Source organism: Chiloscyllium plagiosum, unplaced genomic scaffold (assembly GCF_037043375.1).
Source record: "Chiloscyllium plagiosum isolate Xiang-an unplaced genomic scaffold, Cpla_swu_hap1 HiC_scaffold_2, whole genome shotgun sequence".
NCBI lineage: Eukaryota > Metazoa > Chordata > Chondrichthyes > Orectolobiformes > Hemiscylliidae > Chiloscyllium > Chiloscyllium plagiosum.
In genome coordinates, this window is record NW_028270140.1 from 152,662,001 (window position 1) to 152,675,272 (window position 13,272).

General features: G+C 40.8%; 1 protein-coding gene and 1 non-coding gene across 2 annotated transcripts in view; one reads left to right on the plus strand and one right to left on the minus strand.

Moving 5' to 3' along the window:
* Positions 1-13,272, plus strand: part of LOC122565210 (polymeric immunoglobulin receptor-like) — a 168,614-nt gene that overhangs the window by 41,286 nt on the left and 114,056 nt on the right. The gene's annotated exons all lie outside the window — the stretch shown is intronic.
* On the minus strand, positions 11,352-11,515 carry LOC122539704 (U1 spliceosomal RNA). Its single transcript, XR_006309156.1, has one exon. It is a non-coding gene; the product is annotated as a U1 spliceosomal RNA (small nuclear RNA).

A 13,272-nucleotide genomic window follows, 5' to 3' on the forward strand; every position in this document is an offset into this window, starting at 1 on the left:
AAGCAAAGCCATTCAAGGTGACTATCAATGTAAGTGTTGGTGCTGTGCTCTTACAAGAAGATGATGAGAAGCTAGAAAGACCTATTGGATATTTCTCCAGGAAATTGAACATTCATCAGTAGAAACGTTCGACAGTTCAGAAGGAGACTTTGAGCTTTGTGTTGGCGTTACAACATTTCAATGTTTATGTTACTAGTAACGATTCTGAGACAATCATATATGATAAGGTCCTAGGGAGTGTTGCTGAACAAAGAGACCTTGGAGTGCAGGTTCATAGCTCCTTGAAAGTGGAGTCGCAGGTAGATAGGATAGTGAAGGAGGCGTTTGTCATGCTTTCCTTTATTGGTCAGAGTATTGAGTACAGGAGTTGAGAGGTCATGTTGCAGCTGTACATGTCATTAGTTAGGCCACTGTTGGAATATTCTGTGCAATTCTGGTCTCCTTCCTATCAGAAAGGTGTTGTGAAACTTGAAAGGGTTCAGAAAAGATTTACAAGGATACTGCCGGGGTTGGAGGATTTGAGCTATAAGGAGAGGATGAACAGGCTGGAGCTGTTTTCCCTGGAGCTGAGGGGTGACCTTATAGAGGCTTACAAAATTATGAGGGGCATGGATAGAATAAATAGACAAAGTCTTTTCCCTGGGGTGGAGGAGTGCAGAACTAGAGGGCATAGGTTTAGGGTGAGAGGGGAAAGATATAAAAGAGACCTAAGGAGCAACATTTTCACGCAGAGGGTGGTACGTGTATGGAATGAGCTGCCAGAGGAAGTGGTGGAGGCTGGTACAATTGCAATATTTAAAAGGCATCTGGATGGGCATATGAATAGGAAGGTTTGGAGGGATATGGGCTGGATGCTGGCAGGAGGGACTAGATTGGGTTGGGATATCTGGTCAGCATGGACGGTTTGGACCGAAGGGTCTGTTTCCATGATGTACATCTCTATGACTCTATGACTCGATATACACTGATCATAACCTATTGAGGTTAGTGGAGAAATTTAAGGACAAAAATGCCAGACTATTTAGATGGAGCTTGTTGTTAAAAGCCAACAGTTTGGGTGGACAGGACAAGGAAATGTGATTGCTAATGCATTGTTGAGATTTGAATGAGAAACGGAGGTGTTCAGTGGCAGGTGTATAACAGACTGAAATGGAATGTGATTGTGCATGTTTGCATGTTTGTAGTCAATGTAATGTACATGTGTGTTTTAGAGTACTAACAATTTAGATTGAAGGAATTTTAAAATTAAGCCACATTTGGTTATTGATTGTTCATTTTAAGGGGAGGGGGGGCGGTGAGGTGAAACTGTTCCTTTAACAAGGTTATGTTGTCCTTGGATTTTATAAAGAGAGGTCGTAAATGACACAGACTCCAAAAAGTCTGGGGTTGACAGGTTTCAGGGCTAATTTGTATATAGCTATTAGATACTGCCTGAGACAGAAGGCTTTCAAGTTTTAACAAGAACACTTGTACAATGAAAGGAGTGCGGCCATTTCTCCCAGCTCAGCTTATCTCTGGTTTGGTTTGATTTGGAATCTGCTGGATGCAAAGAAGCAGGTCTATGCTGGTAATTTCTCTGACTTCTCCCCTGTAAGACCCATTGTTTGATTTTTCCTTTTGTGCCAATAAGTTTTTATGGGGATTGTTCCAAGTCTTTGGAGCAGTATCATTAAGTTGGGATGATCGATTGGGTTTTTCAATAGGTTAAGTTATTCAGTATTCTGTTCTCGTTTGTTTGTGTTTCATTTGGTGATGTTGTAATTAAATTCTGTTTTGTTTAAAACAACGTGGATTGACCAATGCATCTCTCCTGGAATATCCATGTTACATCTGCTTAAAACAACTAGCAGAGTCAGGGTCCGGACTACTTTCTTGAAATGTTTTAAGGGGCCTGGCCTGGTCCATAACAGATGGAATAAATTGCTTGAGGAAGTTGCAACATTTAAAAGACATTTGGGCATGTACATGTTTGAAGGGATATAGACCAAACACAGGCAGGTGGGACAAGTTTAGTTTGGGAAACCTAGTCAGCATGGAGAAGTTAGACCAAAGGATCTGGTTCGTGCTTTATGAATTTATACCTGTCTTAAGTCTGCACTGCTATTCAATACAATCATGACTGATTGAATAATCCTCAACTCCACTTTCCTACCATTTCCATATAGATCTCGAAAAGAGCGAAGTGTGGTGGTTGGAAAACATCAGTTGGCACAGAGGTGATAAGGGTTGATGGGGATGGGTGGAGTGAGGTCATCAGTTCACACAAAGTGCTATAAGAGGCATTGGGGATGAGTGAGAACATGAGTTGGCCACAAGCTGCTAAATAGTGTCCAACTGGTAATAGACATGGTGGGAGAACAGACAGAGTGCACGGGTTAGTATGAAATGGCTAAACCCTTAGGAAGGACTGTCATGCTGAACTTCTAATTTCATTTCTTTAGGCGGACTAAATGAGACAGCTTTTGCAGACAGACTAAGGAGAATCCAAAGAAATTCTCTAAGTATATTAAAGACAAAAGAGTAACTAGGGAGAGAATCGGGCCCCTTAATGATCAACAGAGCCATCTATGTGTGGAACCACAGGAGATGCATACAATCCTAAATGAATATTTTGCATCAGTATTCACCATGGAGAAATTGATCCCAGAGATGAGGGATTTGTCATATGAAGAGAGATTGAACAATTTCGGCCTATATTCTCTGGAATTTAGAAGAATGAGGGGAGACCAAATTGAGGTATTCAAGACAATAAAAGGAATGGATAAAATAGACGTGGAACAGATACTTTTTCCTGTGGAGCATTCTAGGATGAGAGGTCATAGTCTTCAGAAAGGAATAGCAAATTTAAAACATAGTTGAGGAGAAACTACTTCTCCCAAAGGGTTGTGAATCTGTGGGATTTGCTAACCCAAAGTGCTGGGGCAGTGAGTGAAGTTAAGGAGGAGTTAGACAGATTTTTAATTGGCAATGGGTTGAAGGGTTTTGGGGAGAAGGCAGGAAAATGGGGCTGAGGAGCATATCAACCATGATCGAGTGGCGGATCAGTCTTGATGGGCCGAATGGCCTAATTCTGCTCCTATATCTTACAAAGTATTGAAGTTATGAAAGACATGGAAGTTAGCGAACTCAGGCAGATAAATAGTGATGACTTGAAACGAATCCACATTACACAAGACGAGGTGCTGGAAGTTTTAAAATGCTTAAAAGGTAGGTAAATCCCCAGGACTTGATCAAATATATCCTAGGACATTGTGGGAAGCTAATGGAGAAATTATGGAGCCACTGGCAGAGATATTTGTATCATCATCAATGTTTGGATGAGGTATCAGAAGACTGGAGAGTGGCCACTATTACGTCACTGTTTAAAAAAGGCTGCAAGAAAAAAAACAGGGAATTACAGACCAGTGGGCCTAACGTCAATGATTGGTAAGTAGTTGGAGAGTTCCTGAGAGACATGATCTTCATGCATTTGGAAAGGCAAAGATGGATTCGGATAGTCAGCATGGCTTTTTGTGTGGAAAATCCTGTCTCACAAATTTGATTGAGTTTCTCAAAGAGATGACCAAGAAGCTAGATGAAGGTGGAGCAGGCGACATTGTCTATATGGATTTTAGCAAGGCCTTCAAGAAAGTGCAACATAGCAGATTGGTTGTATGGTGAGATCACAAGATCAAAACAGAACATTCAGGAAGATTTTATGAATACGGAACAGTAGATGGAGTTACATGCAGCGCAACATGAACCCAAAATCATGATTGAGGCTGTCTTCATGAGTATTTGTAAAATCTTCCTTACTGTTCTGTTTTGACACCATTAATTTAAATTCTTATTATGATTTCTCTATCTCAGTTTGCAGAGTTTTGGATTACCCATTACTTTGGTTAAACCCTCAACATATGACACATATACCTATCATATTATTCCAGCCATTTGGTTTGTCTCCAGCACCATCTTATTTTTAATTCATTGTAATTATCTCTCTGCCTCAAGTAATCAGATCATAGGTCATCCCTTCATTTGTTATTCAGCTGTTAGCACTTTACTCACACCACTGGATACTTTTGATCACGTGCACTGACTTGTTACTCAGCCTGTCGACACACCACTCACACCATTTGTACTATCTTTTGATCTCTCCACCGATAAATTCTATGCCTGTGCTCTTCTCTCCATTTCACCTGATGAAGGACCTATATCTTAGGACCAGTGCTCCAAAAGCTTGTGATTTCAAATTAAACCTGTTGGAATATAACTTGGTATCATATGACTTCTCACCTTGTCCACCCCAGTGCAATACTGGCACCTCCACATCAGGAAAATATCAGGTTTGGGCTGAAAAACATCAAGTAACAATTGTGCCACACAAATGACAGGCAATAACCATCTCCAATGAGACCGCCTCATGACATTTAATGTTGTTACCATCACTGAATCCACCATTATCCTTGGGATTACCATTGATCAGAGACTCAACTGAACTTGCCATATGAACACAATGGCTACAAGGGTGAGTTTGAAATAGTGAGGACTGCAGATGCTGGAAAATCAGAATTGATAAAATGTGGAGCTGAAACAAAGAACAGCCAGTCAAGCATCATCAGAAGAGCAGCAGAGTTGACTGCTGAAGGGTCCTGCCTGAAACATTGACTCTCCTGCTCTTCTGATGCTGCTTGACCTGCTGTACTTTTCCAGCTGCACATGTTATTGACCCAGATGAGGGACAAGGAAAACTGCAGTGTGTAACTCATTTCCTGACTTCCAAATTCTATCTAACACCTACAAGTCACAAGTCAGTAATGTATTGGAATACTGAATGCTTGCCTGGATGGGTGCGGCTTCAACAATACTCAAGAGGCTTAACACTGTCCAGCACACTTGATGGGCACCACATCCACAAGCATTCACTCCAACTAACACCCAATGCTGAAATGCAGCAGTGCTTACTATCTGCAAGATGCACTGCAGAAAGTTACCAAAACTTCTTAGACAGCATCTTCCAAACTCACAACTATGTCCATCGAGGAGGAACAAGGTAGCAGATACCTGGGAACACCCTCCAAGCGACTCACCATTCTGGCTTAGAAACATATTGCCATTCCTTCAGTGTGATTGGTCAAAATACATCCAGTATTCCTGGATGCTCACAATACCCCTGCCTTGCCTTTTTAGCACTTTGTTCCATCAGCTAGAGATACCAGGCTGATATTACTGTTGTCTTGTTATACATTTAGCACAGAGAGTAAGCTTGTTATTGTTGTCAGTCATCTTCAGTTGAGTCAGGGAGACAGCCTTTCTGGGAGGTCTTCCTGGCACATTAAGCTGAATGCAGTCTCCGATACGTCTAGGCCTTGCTCAGGCTAGTCAGTCATGATGCTGTCCACATAAGCAATGAGGAGCTGAATGATAAGCAGCACACTCTCTGTCTTGATTCTTTCTGCCCTATGGTGAGCTATTTTCCTTCTGGAATGAGACAGAGAAGCCAGCATAAATGCTCAAAAAAACTTGGCACAGCTCCAACTTAGCCAAAAAGACACAAAATGCAGCACCAAAGCATCCAGGCTCTGAGAAGAAAATTCTGCCAAGTGCAGAAATGATATGCAAACCACATTCTGGCTTTAGCAGCCACAACAGAATTTATTGCAATTCTTTGGGGTAGTTGGAATTTGTATGTGTGTGTGTGTGTAAACCAGACACACTAAATTTGCATGTGCCTACACATAGATTACTCACTAGTTTACCAGAGATCTGTGATCCTGGGTCAGCCCTTATCCCATGATATGTGTTCAGGACAGAAGATCTAGGGCACAAGCCTTCAGTTACTCTTCCTTCAATAGTACAGGGAGAGGAGGTAATCACCTAGTGGTTTTATTGCTGGACTGTTAATCCAGAGTCCATTCCTGAAGAAGGGCTCATGCCCGAAACGTTGATTCTCCTGCTCCTTGGATGCTGCCTGAGCTGCTGCGCTTTTCCAGCATCACATTTTCAGCTGTTAATCCAGAGACCTAACTGATAAATGCTGACCTAGCCAGTGACACTCTCAACCCATGAATGAATAGAAAAAAACAGGGATTTCCTGATCTACATTTTTTATCTGATCCTGTGCTGTTCACAGACTTCCCATTTCTGGTTCATATTATTTAAGTCGATCAACGTTTCTTTGGTAGAGCACAGGAAGTCAAGTAACTTCTGCATTTTTCTGTAAAATGACAAAAGTAAATGAGTGAGAAGGATGAAATGCTGAAGTATCGATGATGAGATCTCTCTATGTTTGTCTTTCTGCAGTCCTCCTGTCAGTCTCAGTGCGGGGAGGCAGTAAAGTACTTTTTAATACTGACCTTCCAAATTCATTTTGTTAATCCTGGAATTTTCTCCTCCATGGTAACCCATCTGCTGTCTGGTATTTAGTTCCCAAAGTTGTTGCTGTTCAGCATGATGTGCCTTTTCCTTCACTGCTGCTTCTTCATTAGGGAGAAATCATTAGTTTTACAAAAAAAAATGAAAGCAAGATAACATTGCTTACCTAAAGTTGCCAGAACATTCTAATCAGAGCTCCCAGTGGGACAGAGCCCACATCATGCGACCTTCCAGAGAGTGAAGGGAGGTACAAAACACTGCAGACACAACCAGGACTCAAAGAGATACTGGAACATAACTGACTGAGAATTAACAATGATGAAATTAAAGCACTTGCCTTTACTTCCTACAAATATTACTTGTTTTACAAATACATAACAAAGAAAGTCAAAATTTGCCACTTGATGTATCCAAACCTTGTAGGTGGCTGACCATTGAGATTGAATGAATGATGTGCAGTTACAAGATTTTTATGGTAGATAGAAAATAAACTCAATGTAGAAAGTTGCATTGTGTCTATTTCTGCCTCAGTGCCCTTTTATCAATATGATGAGTATTAATTACAGTCAGTCAGCCAGTCATTAACCATTCCTAGTCTGAAGGGTCATTCCTTCACATTTTCATTGTAGAATCATGGACTGTTCGCCATTTATAGAATAGAAAGAAGTTATTTGGCCAATGCATCAACCAACATAGATCTGACTATACTCCTCCCATTTTGCAGCTCTCGGTCCCTAAACATTTTACCAACTTATTAAGGGCTTTAAATTAATTTTTGGGGTATGGGTGGGGCTTGGAGGTGGGATTCAGTTGGAGGGAGAAGGAGTCAAATCGCTAAGAAAGGGAGGTATTAGCATTGTTGGGAGTGGAGTCACAGAATTATATAGCACAGAAACAGACCCTTTGATCAATCAATTCATATTGACCTTAATTCCAAAATAAACTAGTCCCACCCGCTTACACTTGGCACATATCCCTCCAAACATTTCTTTTTCACGAAATTATCTAAATGTCTTTTAAATGTTGTAACTCTTATCTGCATCCATCACTTCCTCTGAAAATTCAATGTTGTAACTCTACCCACATCCACCACTTCCTCTGGAAGTTCATTCGAAACAGGAACTATTCTTTGTGGGAAAAAAAGATTGTCTTTCATGTCTTTTTAAAAATATTTCTCCTCTCATTTAAAAAAAAGCTCTCCAGTCTTGAAATACCCCACCTGAGGGAAAAGACCCCCTTATTGAAACTTCTCATGATTTTATAAACCATTATATGGTCAACTGTCAACCTCCTAAGCTCCAGTGAAAAAGGTCCCAGCCTATCCAGCCTCTCCTGAAAACTAAAGCCTTCTATTACGGGCAACATCCTGGCAAATTTCTTCTTAACCATCTCCAGATTAATGATATCCTACCTGTAACAGGGAGACTAGAACTGAACACAATACTTCAGAAGAGGCTTCACCAACATCCTGTACAGCCTCAACATGATGGTCCCAACTCTTATACTCAAAAGTCTGAGCAATGAAGGCAAGAATGCCAAACACTTTCTTAACATCTATATGTGAAACAAACTTCAAAGAATTGTGTACCCAAATCCCTACAACATTGCACAAGGCCCTACTTTTAATTGTATGAGAATTGCCTTTGTTTGTTTTATCAAAATGCCATACTTCACATTTATCAATATATTAGTCATCATATAAGTAAATAGGTCATGATGCTGGATTGATTTGGGCAAAATTAGGGAATATAAGAGAAAGAGATCCCTAGCGGGAGTTGTTTCTAGATCAATGGAAAGGTTGTCTCAGTGCAGGATAAATGGTCAAACAGGAAATAGTCTGTAAGATCGGAATTACAACTATCATGCATGATTTTAATCCGAATGTTGACTCAACAAATCAGACAGTCAAGGATAACAAGGAATGCAGAAGGTATTGTTTCTTAGACAAGCCACATTGTAGAATCTGCCCAGGAACATAGTAATTTAGATCTAGTCATGTGTATTGAGGGAAGATTATGAGGATTGAGGATCCACTAAGGCATAGCAATCACAACATTTAAGATTTTTAAATCAGTTTGACATAAGAACATAAGAAACAGGAGCAAGAGTAGACCATCTGGCCTGTTGAGCCTGCTCCGCTATTCAAGATCATGATCTTTTTGTGGCTTTTGCTCCACTTACCTGCCCACTCACCATAATCCTTAATACCTTTACTGTTCAAAAATCTATCTACCTTTGCCTTAAAAACATTCAACGAAGCAGCCTCCACTGCTTCACTGGGCAGGGAATTCCACAGATTCACAACCTTGAAGAAGTTCCTCCTCACTCAGTTCTCAATCTGCTCCTCCTTATTTTGAAGCTAAGCCGCCCAGTTCTAGTTTCACCTGCCAGTGGAAAGAACCTCACTGTTTCTATTTTATATATTCCACAACAATTTTATATGTAGATCCCCCCTCATTCTTTGAAATTCAAATGAGTATAGCCCCAGACTACTCAATCTCTCTCCATAAGCCACACACTCAATTCCAGGATCAACCTAGTGAACCTTCTCTGCACCATTTCCAGTGCCAGTACGTCCTTTATGAATTAAGGAGACCAAAAACTGTACACAGGTCTCCCCAGCACCCTATACAGCTGCAGCATAACTTCCCTGCTTTTAAACTTCATCCCTCCAGCAATGAAGCACAATAATCCATTTGCATTCTAGATTACTTGCTGCACCTTCAAACCAACTTTTTGTGATTCATGTACAAGTATCCTCAGGTCCCCCTGCACAGCAGCATGCTACACTTTTTCACCATTTAAATAATAGACCATTTTGCTGTTATTCCTACCAATATGAATGACCTCACATTGACCAACATTGCACTCTATCTGCTAGACCATTGCCCACTCACTTAACCTATCTTTGGGGCAAAACAAATTGGGTCTAAACAGTGTTTTCAACTTAAATGAAAGCAATTACAGAGGTATGAAGAAAATGAGTTGTCTAAAGTGAGCTAAGAAAATAGATGAAGGGGAAAGCAGAAAGTGGGATGAACAATAGAAAATACAAATAAAAGAAAGAAGAATTGTAAAAATTTAACTCTACTGGAAAACTTAACAGAATAATAGATATCTAATGACTAAACTGCAATTGTTTCAATATAGTGACATCCTACAAACACACCCTTGGCAAAGGCAAATTCAGTAAAATAGATTGTCTCACATGCAATTTTCCAGTCCAGGAGGAGACAACATCAGGAGCAAACTCTGAAAGAGAGAGAGAGAATGCAAGCGTTTTGCTGCAGCAGGGAGAGAGAGATATAAAAGCTTCCAAACCCCAACAGGGCCTCAAACTTAAACTATAATATTGATTCTGTGGGAGCTTGACCCCACTCCTTCATGCTGCTTCTATTGTTTCAATTTTTAAAAACACCTCAAGGCCTCCCAAGTTCTTCTTTACTTTTTTGGCTTGGATCAGAAATTCTGGCACCTCTGTGCCAACCCTTCCTCATTAAAAAAAAAACTAGAACAAAGTATACTTCTTGAAGCTATAGTATCATCACGCTATACCAATAACCAACACTATGGGTTTCTAACATTTTTAACAGCCTCCTGTGAAACACCATGTCAATGACCTTCTGAAAATCCAAATACATCATGTCCAATTATTCTCCTTTATCTAACTTGTTCATTGTCTCCTTAAAGAATTCTAACAGATTAATTTCATGCATGAACTCTCCTTAATGAAGACATGCTGACTCAACCTTATTTTACCATTCACTTCCAAGTACTCTGCAATATCATCTTTAATAATGGACTCGAAAATCTTACAAATGATTGAGGTCAGGCTAACCAGCTTATAATTTCCCATCTCCTGCTTTCCTCTCCCTGACAAAACCATGCTCTCTCTTTTTGCTTAATTCATCCCTCTCCCAGATTAGGTTAATTCTGTCCCTTCCAATTGCTTCCAATAGTTACCCTGCTATTGACTGACTGGCCTGTAGCTACCTGGTTTATCCCTTGCTCACATTTTGAGTCACGGTACCACATTGGTTTTCCTCCAGTCTTTCAACACCTCTCCAGCTGTAGATCTAAGCTCCTTCTATGAGAGTCGGTGGATTATGATCGGTAAAAATGACAGTCTTATTGTTTCCACGTCAAACATATTATTGAAGAGCTGCCAACTTTGCTTCCTTTTCTCCCATTAAGTTGTTTTTCTGATATTAGTTCAAATTTTTTTGAAAAATAGGTTACCGGCCTCTCCATCCCAGCCTCGTCATCCTATAGGAGAATTGCTCCAATCCTCAAACTGCAAACATCGACTGCTAATTGAAATGATTTGTTAAAGTTTGGTGCAGTTAATACCAGTTCATTTGTTCAAATTATTTTTAGCTTGTCATAGTCTGCCTGTCATTATTCTGTCAACCATTACATTTTCATTTAGTTTTGGAATAAATTAGCCAAGGGTATGTCTACTTTCTAAAAAGAGATACAAATGCTCAAGAACCTCATTCTCTCTCTCATTTTAATAGCTGACAGTGGAAGGTTAGGCAGGAAGCTTTCAATCTTCATGTTGTTGCATCAACAGCCCAACTCCTTCTCCCAAAACCCAACTGAAAATTGTGGTCTCTCCCTGACAGACTGACCATGAGGTCCCAGTTACTACTGAACATCTGCCACCTCCTTGAGCAGAAGGTGCCTCCCAGACTTTTTTTTAAGATTAGATTACCTACAGTGTGGAAACAGGCCCTTCAGCCCAACAAGTCCACATCGACCCTCCAAAGAGCAACCCACCCAGACCCAGTCCCCTACACCTAACACTACGGGCAATTTAGCATGGCCAATTCACCTAACCTGCACATTTTTGGACTGTGGGAGGAAACCAGAGCACCTGGAGGAAACCCATGCACACATGGGGAGAATGTGCAAACTCCACACAGTCAGTTGCCTCTGGCGCTGTGAGGCAGCAGTGCTAACCACTGTGCCACCCACAAAATTTTTTTTGTTTTTTACAGGGGAGAGCGCGAACGCAGTCCCCCACTACCACAAATGTTGCAGTCAAGTCTCCTGCATTTGGGGGCATTGCAGGCGTCAGCACACCCGCAGTGCAATGGGATAGCCTCGTCTTGGGAGAGGCACCGCACTGATCATGTCATCTCCCCTGTCAGATAAGTATTGCTGAAACTAATTCTCAGGGAATGACCTCAGTTATGGGCAACTTCTGGTATCTGTTTAAATATATTGCTCTCCCCTGCTGTGTAAGTGTCCATGGAATTGTGTCGATGAGAATCAACCTACAATTAACTTCCAGGCATGGGCACACAGCCAAACCAGAAGTTGTTTGTCATCTTCAGCTCACAGTTCCCTGATCACAGCTCCAAATAAAGATTGATAAAATAAAACAAAAATCATTAAACATCAGCAAGAGTTCGAACACCATGAACTGCAGCATTTCAAGGAGACAGGTACCCATCATCTTCTCAAGGGTAATTAGGGATGGGTAGGAAGTGCTGGCCCTGCTTGCAAAATCCCATCCCATGAGTAAATGAAAATGTCAGCAGTGCTTATAAGTATTCTGAAATGAAGGAACATGCAATTTAGATTTACAGAATCAGACCATCCATTGTGTTGGTTTTTGTCAGTGATCATGTTCTGCACAAGGTCCTCTCACCCTTCTTTTGCTCACTTTGTCAGCATTTCCTCCTGTTGCTTCATCCCTCAAGATTTGATCAAGCTTCCCCTTATATATAACAATATTGGTCATTGTGTCAACCACTCGGTACACAAGCAGGTCCCATATTCTAACCACTCCCTGTGGAGAAGCTTCTCCTGATAATTTGGTGCTGACTATTATATTTACAGTTCATAGTTTCAGGGCCTTCCATATTTCCTGTTTGTTGATCCTATCTAACACCTCATAACTTTCACTATCTCCATCAGTAAACCTTCCCAGTTCTGGAGCAAAGAACTGGACTCTGTTCAATCTGTTTCTTACAGACTTTAATTTAGCTCAGTTATCGTTTTGCTAAGACATTTTTTCCTTGTCTCTGCTGCATGATCTGGCTTTGGGACTTGCGATTGTAAGCTGGGCTAACCTCTCCACAGTCCCCCTGAACATTTTCACTTTTGGAGTAATCAATGTCATTTCTCATCATCTGAAATTACTGAATCCTGAGCACAATATGGGTTTGGTCATGTCACCATCCATGGACTCTGTTTTATCATTCATTCACAGGATGAAGTTTTCATTGGCTGACCAGCATTCAATGTCCATCCCTAATTGCCTAGAGGATAGTTCAGAGTCAGCCACATTGCTGTGGGTCTGGAGTGAACCAGAAGAGGTAAGGATGGTAGATTTCCTTTCCAAGAGGTCATTGTCATTATGAGACTCTTAATTCCAGATTGCTGTGGTGCAATTTGAAACCCAAACCACAGAACCTGATCCAACTCAGCCACATCAACCAAAATTCCCAAACTGAACTATTCCCATTTACATGTGTTTGGCCCATATCCCTCGAAACCATTTCTATTCATGTACCTATCCAAATTTCTTTTAAACATTATAACTGTACCTGCATCCAGTTCTTCCTCTGACAGTTCATTTCACATATGAGCCACCTTTATGTGAAAAGGTTGCCCCTCAGCTCCTTTAAATCATTCTCTTCGCATCTTAAATATATGCCCCGAGTTTTGGACTCCTCCACTCTAAGGAAAATATCTTTCGAATTCACCTTGGGTATGCTCCTTATGATTTTATAAACCACAGGACTGATCACCTAGATGAGATTGTTCTATATGCCCCCCAACCATCAGAGGGAAATTGAGGAGCAAATATGTAGACAGATCTCAGATACATGTAAGAGTATTAAAGTTGTCACAGTAATGAATGTTAACTTTCCAAACATAGACTGGGACAGTGTTCAGGGCTTGGAT